General features: G+C 50.2%; 1 long non-coding RNA gene across 1 annotated transcript; it reads left to right on the forward strand.

Annotated features, from left to right (window-relative positions):
- Positions 1-711: 711 nt before the first annotated feature.
- On the forward strand, positions 712-7,247 carry LOC144240071 (uncharacterized). Its single transcript, XR_013337557.1, has 2 exons — positions 712-1,711; positions 5,452-7,247. It is a non-coding gene; the product is annotated as an uncharacterized LOC144240071 (long non-coding RNA).
- The last annotated feature ends 363 nt before the right edge of the window (positions 7,248-7,610 follow it).

Genomic DNA, 7,610 nt, shown 5'->3' on the forward strand with positions numbered 1-7,610 from the left:
CGGAGCCAGTCCGCGGGGTCCCCGCAGTCACCGGCCGGGCCCGCGGGAGGGCTCGGGGGGCAGGCGCCGTCAGCCTTCGAGGCCGACTCGCAGGCGGTTAGGGGCAAAGCCGCGTGTCCCCGCCCTGCTCCCCGCTGGGCGCCCCGCACGCGCTTCCGTTTCGGCGGAATCTCCGGAGGGTGTTTCCCGACGAGCCCGGAGGCCGCTGCGCGATCGGGGCGCAGCTCAGGCCGCCGCGACGTAGGCGTCGGTGGGGGAAGGGCCCGGGACCCCCGGGGTTGGGGAGGGAAGTCCGAGGTTAACATACGAGCCCCGGATGCAGGGCCCGCAGAGCAAGCGCCCACCCTCAGCCTGGCCGTGGGGTGCAGGCCGCGGGGACCCTGGGGTGTGACGGGGGACCCTGGGGCCGACCCCACGCCGGGCAGGGTGGCTGCTCCGAAAGGGCCCTTTGCGGGTCTTAAGAGTAAAAAAAAAAAAAAAATCTGTTTCTACTTTCACGTTCGAGGGTGCGTCTGGGAGCTTCCTTCCCTCCCGGTTCCTTTGCCCTTTAACTAAAACCGTCCCCGGCGGCTCCGGCCCCCGCTGCTGCCCCCCAGCGGCTGCACGCGCAGTCGCCCCCGCGCCGTCGCTCCCAAACCTCGCGGGGTTTCGCGGCGCCAACCGCACGCGGGTTGCGGGCTGCGGGCTGTCCTGACCCGGCGGTGCGGCGTTCGGGCCGCGGTGGAGACGGCCCGGCCGCCCCCTCCGGGATGACTCGCCCCGGAGCGGCGCCTGGAGAGGAAGCCAGTTTACAGTCTACACAGTTTACAGTCGTGAAGCCCCGACAGCGAACGTGCAGCCTCCGCGCCGGACCCCCGCGCCCCCGACAGCCCGCCGTCCGGCGCCCCGCCCGGGCCTTTCCTGACGCGCCAGCCGTCCCGCCTTTGTGTCTTCCTTTGCCCGGGTCCGACCCTCCCGTCCTGCCCGCTGAGGGGGACCCCTGAGCCGCACGTCTCCGTCTGCGGAACAGGCCTCGAGGGCTGTGTTTACCTTCGCCTGGGCCTCTGCACTTCGGTGTGAATCCGCTGACGGTTGCCAGCGGCTTGTGCAGACTGTCGGGCACCGCGTCTGACGTATTCGACCCACGGCAGACGTCACTTCCACGGGGACTCAGCTTACACGTCATTTTCCCTAAGAAACTTTGGCCCCCCGAGTAGGTTCATCTGTGTTTCGGGCTCTGGGAATAATTCACGGGGTACTGGATGTGTGTCCACACCGGCGTAGACCCCCGAGACGCAGAGCGATCGCCTCGGACTCTCCCCCGCAGGCGTCCGCGTGCTAATCCCCGGACCCCGGGCACACCTCGTGGCCAGGGCCGCTAAGGCTGCAGACGGGATGAAGGTTGCTAATCACCTGCCCTTGAGAAGGGGTGATTATCCGGCTGATCCAGGGAGCCCCAGGCAGCCACGATCTCCTAAGAGAAAGGAGGCGGCAGCGGAGTCAAGGAGATGCGATGCCAAGCAGAGGCCCCGGGGACCCCCCGCCCCACTCCGACCCAGCCGGGCTGTCAGGGCGCGAGGGTGCGAGGTCAAGAAGTAAGAGCGGCCTCTAGAGGTTGGAAAAGTCGAGGAAACGGATTCTCCGCAGGAGCCTCCAGAAAGGAAAGTCCTGCAGACGCCTCAATTTTAGCCGGTGAGACCCGTGTCAGAATTCTGACCTCCCCAGCTACAAGGTGATGAAATTGTGTTGTCTTAGACTACCAAGGTCACTTGTCACAGCCGCTGCTGAAAACTCACACAGCCCTCACACACATTTGATGGCACAAATTGATCTACTTTGTCAGTTACTGTTCCAACTTTACAACTGAGGAAAGTGCAGCTCAGAGAAGTTAAGTAATTTGCCCTTAATTCCACAGCTCATAAGTAGTGTCAGATCTTTTGATACAAGTTACCAAAAAAACAAATAAAATCACAAATTGGCTTAAATTATAAAGGGGTTTATTGGCTCACATAACTGAAAAAAAAATTAGTGGAAGTTCTTGTGGAGAACAGGAAAGGCTTGATCCACAAGCTAATAGGATTAACACGCAGGACCCAGTTTTTTTCCATCTATTCTGTTTTCCACACTCTTGTTTTCATTCTCAGTTTCCGCACAGTGGACCCCACAGCTGTGGACTTACCACTGTGGTGGTAAAAATGGCTGCAGCAGCTCTAGATGTTACAACCTGACTCCTCATGAGTTCTAGAGGAGAATGGAAAGCTTCCCTTCTCAGCAAAAGTGTTGTTGTGCTTTGTTGCTTCCATTCCTGAGCTATGGTGATGAGTCCAGGGGTGGGTCTGTGAATGACGCGTGGGGAAGGCTTGAATTGCCCACAGGAAAAATCATAGTAGTTGGGGCAGAAGAAACAGAAAAATGGATATCAGATGTGCACAGTGCTGGTTGGAAAATACCCTATCAACAAAGTCTCTGTCTGAGTCTAAACACGTCTGCCTCCCGGTAGCACTGTTTTCTGGCACTTTATACACATTGTCAAAGAGCCTGTGTCCTGCCTAGACTAAGAGATCAGCCTGGAGCTGTCCTGACCTCTTCCGTGTGCCCAGCCCCAGCGCGGGGCCAGGCTGACATCAGCCATCAGACAAACGTTTACTGTCGTTGGGCTGCTCTTTCCAGGAATCTACTCAAGCTCTACCTGCCTCTGATTCTGTAAGGGAGCTGCCCGGATGCCCGTGCTCCTGAGAAGATACAAGCACTTTAATTTAGGAGAGAAGATGCTTGTATTTCAAACCAGTTTGAGGGGGTGCCTGGGTAGCTCAATCAGTTGAGCAACCAACATCCGCTCAAGTCATGATCTCTAGGTTCATGAGTTCGAGCCCCGCATCAGGCTCTGCCTGGAGCCTGCTTCAGATTCCGTGTCTCCCTCTTTCTCTGCCCTTTCCCCACTTGCGATCTATCTCTCTCTCTCTAAAAAATAAAAATAAAACATAAAAATAATAAAAAATAAATAAAGCCAGTTTGAGCTGTGTGTTTCCTGTAGCTAGAAACACCCTAACTAGTGCCTTAAGGGGGCTGCTTTGAAGGCCTCAGTGAGATAAGGCATGTAAAGCACTTAACAAGTTTGGATAGTTGTTAGCTGTTATGATTTTTATTGGCACCTATATTAGCACATCTGTTTATGAGCTCCTCAAAAGCGGGCACTTTCCTCTTCACTATTCTGGAATATAATTGATAATATTTATTATTTTTTAATTTTTTTAACGTTTATTCATTTTTGAGACACACAAACAGTGTAGGTGGGGGAGGGGCAGAGAGAGGGAGGCACAGAATCTGAAGCAGGCGCCAGGCTCTGAGCTGTCGGCACAAAGCCTGACGCGGGGCTCGAACCCACAAATCATGAGATCATGACCTGAGCGAAGTTGGACACTCAACCGACTGAGCCACTCAGGCACCCCTGGAATGTAACAGATAATATTTAAATGGTGGTTGAATCTAATTGAAGTGTCCAAAGTACCAAGTGTCCAAGAGTCAAGTTTCTATCAACTTAATTTTTAAATTCAAGTCATATTTTCAAATTCACTAAGATAGCTTGCTGTTGACAAAATTCCTGTAGAAAATTATTTTTAAAAGATGAATCCTTTCATAATTTGAATCATTTATGTCTAACTTGCCTGTTGTACACGTTTGGGAACCCTTACATACGCATGATCAGGTTTCTTTCGTTCATTCCCACATCCATTCGCTCACTCAAGAAGACTTTCTGGAGCCGCCACCACGTGCAAGGCCCCGGGCCAGGAGAAAGGGAGGGAGAGTAAGAGCCTGGCCCTTGTGTTCAGGGAGTCAGTGCAGCGAATGAACAGACAGAAAACCCAGAATTACAGCCCAGTGAGCGAAGCGCTGTGAGGGGGAAGCCCTAGGGGCTCGCAGGGCATGAAAGCAGGAGCCCAAGGCTGGGAACCAGGACATGCAGTGAGCGCTGCACAAAGAGGAGCCTCTGCTCTTCTGAAAGGCCGGCCGGACATTAGCTGGTCCATGTGCACAGGAACCAGGTCAGATGCAGCTTGTTTCCAGGGAAACCCGGCGAAGCCTGTTCTGTGTGGGAACGGTGTTGGGTAAGGATGGGACTTGCATCAGGAGATAAGACTGGAGAGCAGGGAAGGGTCAGGTCCCAAAGGACCTTGATCAACTGCTGTGGAGGGAAATTCAGATTTTTATCTTGAAAGCAATGGGGGAGACTTTGAAGGATTTTTAGCAGACTCGATCAGACTTGCCTTTCAGGAAGAATATCCTGAGGGCTGTAAAGGGCGATTAGGGCAGTAGTGAGGGATGGACAGGAAGACCCACTAGGAAATGACTATTAGGTTGAACCATATGAAATCTTTTTTTTTTTTTAAGGTCAGAACATGCCCAGATGTCATCAATTTGGTCCAGGTAAGAAATGACCCCAACCCAAGTGAAGGCAGCAGTAAAGGAGATATTTAGGAATTCTGATGTAATAGGACATTATAGTTTCTTTGATGACAGAGGCAAAGAACAGGGTCTATGCCTGGAAGTAGGAACAGACAGCGTAAAGTAATTTTTGAAACAAGAAGATTTACTTTAACCGGGGCGCCTGGGTGGCTTAGTCGGTTAAGCGTCCGACTTTCGCTTAGGTCATGATCTCGCGGTTCGTGGGTTCGAGCCCCGCGTCGGGCTCTGTGCTGACTGCCAGCTCAGAGCCTGGAGCCTGTTTCAATCTGTGACTCCCTCTCTCTCTGACCCTCCCCTGCTCATGCTGTCTCTGTCTCTCTCTCCTAGAAATAAATAAAACATTAAAAAAAAAAATTTAAAAAAAAAAAAAAGAAGATTTACTTTAACCAATTAAATCCACTGCTGAGCCTGATGGAGTCACTCCTTCGGGGACAGTGACTCAGTGGGTTTGGGGCGGGCTGGGTTGACCATTGGCCCACACCCTCTTCACCACACTGAGGACACCCCAAGGAGGTTTCTACCAGTTTCCTAATGTGGCCCCAAAACAGAGCACCACGGAGTGGGGGGCTTACTGGCTCACCGTCCCGGAGGCTGGACATCTGATTTCAAGGTGTGGGCGGGGCTGCCTCCTCCAGGGGGCTGCGGGGGACAAGCCGCCCCTGCCTCTGGTCTCCGGGCGTGTGGCTACATCCGCCCAGTCCCCACCTTCATGCTCACTCAGCGTCCGCCCCGTGTGTCCGCCTGTTCACGTGGCTGCCTTCCTCTGTGTGTCCGTGTGCCTGCTTTCTCTCATCAGGACCCCAGCCATCGGACTGGGGCACACCCGAGTCTGATCGGGTCTCTTCTTAGACAATTACACCTGAGTGAGTTCACGTTCCGAGGCACCGGGCGCTAGGACCTCAACGTATGGATTTTGGAGGGACACGATCTAACCCGTAACGGTATTTTTGAGACTTCAAAATATGTTCCTCTTCATTTTACTGATGATAATTCTGTCTTTTCCTTTAGGGAAAAGAAGGGCCTGAGGAATAGTCACCTTTCCAAGGAGAGTGTTCCGCAAGACTCCGCTAACATTCTTAACCACATACTAGCAACAGACAGGGTTTTTTTAACGAGTTCCTAAAACGTTTTAATATGTGGTCTCATCTCAGCAGCTAAAAGGAAAAGGCCTTTCCTGCATCCCACTTGGCCAGACGGGCAGAATGCGCAGTGACGGGCCCTGGTGTACGAGGGTCCCCTTTGCTCTCGTGCACTCGGCGGCAGCCACTCCACTTGCCTGACCTGCAGTCAGACTCGGCACCTCCCACGTGAGCCGCACGTTGTGTATCATGGCTTTGACTTTTTAAGATATGGCATTTATTTTAGAGCGATCAATAACCAAGATGCTCTCCCTGTGTAGAATCAAAACATAGATTGCAAGAGCGGGGCAGGACTCAGGGCTCAGCAACTGAGAGGCCGTCCTGAGAAGATTCAGAAAGGCGTGGGGGCCTCCACTCCACCCCTCACAAGAGTGAAACTGCATCAAGCCACAAAGCTGTGGGCAGGTAAAAACTTGGGCTCTAGAACCTCACGGACTCCGACTTGATAGCTGACCTGATTTTAGATAAGAAATGGCTTGGTTACTAAAAGGGAACTAACTAAATGAAATCAGATGCCTCCTGATAGGGTGCAGTGAAATGGACACGTCACTCCTGCAGCCAGACAACATTTGATCCTGAAGAGACAGCTGGGTGAGCCCACGAGGGGCCGGGACTGTTCAACTATGTCGGTGCCATAAAAGAAAGTGAAAAGCAGAGGAAAGGTTCCAGATTATGGGAGACAAAAGAGATGTGACATCAAAATGGAATGCTTGAGCCTAGATTGGATTCTGGATTATTAAAAGAAGTTTCTAGAACAATATTGGGACAATTGGCAAAATTTGAATATGCATGATAAGTTAGAGAATAGTGGTATAGCAACATTAATTTGCCTGAATTTCATCATATCTCCGTGGCTGCATAAGAGACTTCCATTCTTTTAGGAGATACATGGTGCAGTTTTTAGGGCTCAGGAGTTGTTATCTCTGTAATTTATTCTCAAGTGGTTCAGGCAGAACTAGAATAAGAAATGAGGATGGGTGACTATACTTAGCCATACTGTATGGTTATTTGAAAGTTGCTAAAAGAAAAGATCTTAAAAGTTCTCACACCAAAAAGGTAACCATGAGAAGTGATGGGTGTATTAACGAACTTTACGGTAGTAATCATTTCCAAATACATGTGTGTATCAAATCATCACTTTGTACACCTTACATTTTCACAATGTTTTATGTCCGATTACATCTCAAGCTGAAAAATGAACAAGTGCCCCAAATATTGTGGATCCTTTTGTGCAGTGTATAAATACATATATTGAGAGAGCAAATGAAGCAATTGTTAACACTAAACAAATCTAGGTGATGCATGTAAGAAAGTCTATTGTAACTTCTGTACCCTTGAATTTTTTTTTCCAAATAAAAAGTTTAATTAAAGAAAAAGAGATGAACCTGCCCAGGACACTGATCTAAGGGGCACTAAAAGTATCACTGAAGTGCTAAGCATCTTAGCAGAAAGGAAACTTGAAGAAAAAAATGTATTGTGAAAACTTCTCTTTGAAGAATACGGATGTGGTTGGAAAAAATGCTTGGATTTATGTAGAGAGATGAGGTTCCCACGGGCCTCATCAGGATCAGCAGGCAGTTACTGTTGGGGAAGGCCGTCCTCTGCTCTTCCCTGTGAGGGTCTTCAACTCTCTTCTAAATAAAAACTAAATATATATTTTCTGAATGTTGAAATGAGGACCAAATTATTGGCCTTTCTTTTTAATCTGGTACTGCCAATTGTACAACCTTGAAAAAGTCATTTCATTCATTCCACAAACATTTACTTGGTACTTACTTTGTACCAGGCACTATTTTAGAGGCTGGGGACAAAGCAAGAAATAACACAGGTGAGCCATGGGTCCTCATGGAGGGTACAGTCTGGTGCTATGTGGCAGACACTAGGGCTTCCCAGTCTTACGGTTATTTCCTCTTCTTCCCTGCTAACAAAAACTCCAATTTTGTCCAAAAAGCAGTGTGTGAGGGAGAAAAAGCAATGTTGCTACAGATTGGGAGAAAATATTTTCAAACCACCTGTCTGACAAAAGAC

Source organism: Crocuta crocuta, unplaced genomic scaffold (genome assembly GCF_008692635.1).
Source record: "Crocuta crocuta isolate KB4526 unplaced genomic scaffold, BGI_CrCroc_1.0 scaffold7, whole genome shotgun sequence".
NCBI lineage: Eukaryota > Metazoa > Chordata > Mammalia > Carnivora > Hyaenidae > Crocuta > Crocuta crocuta.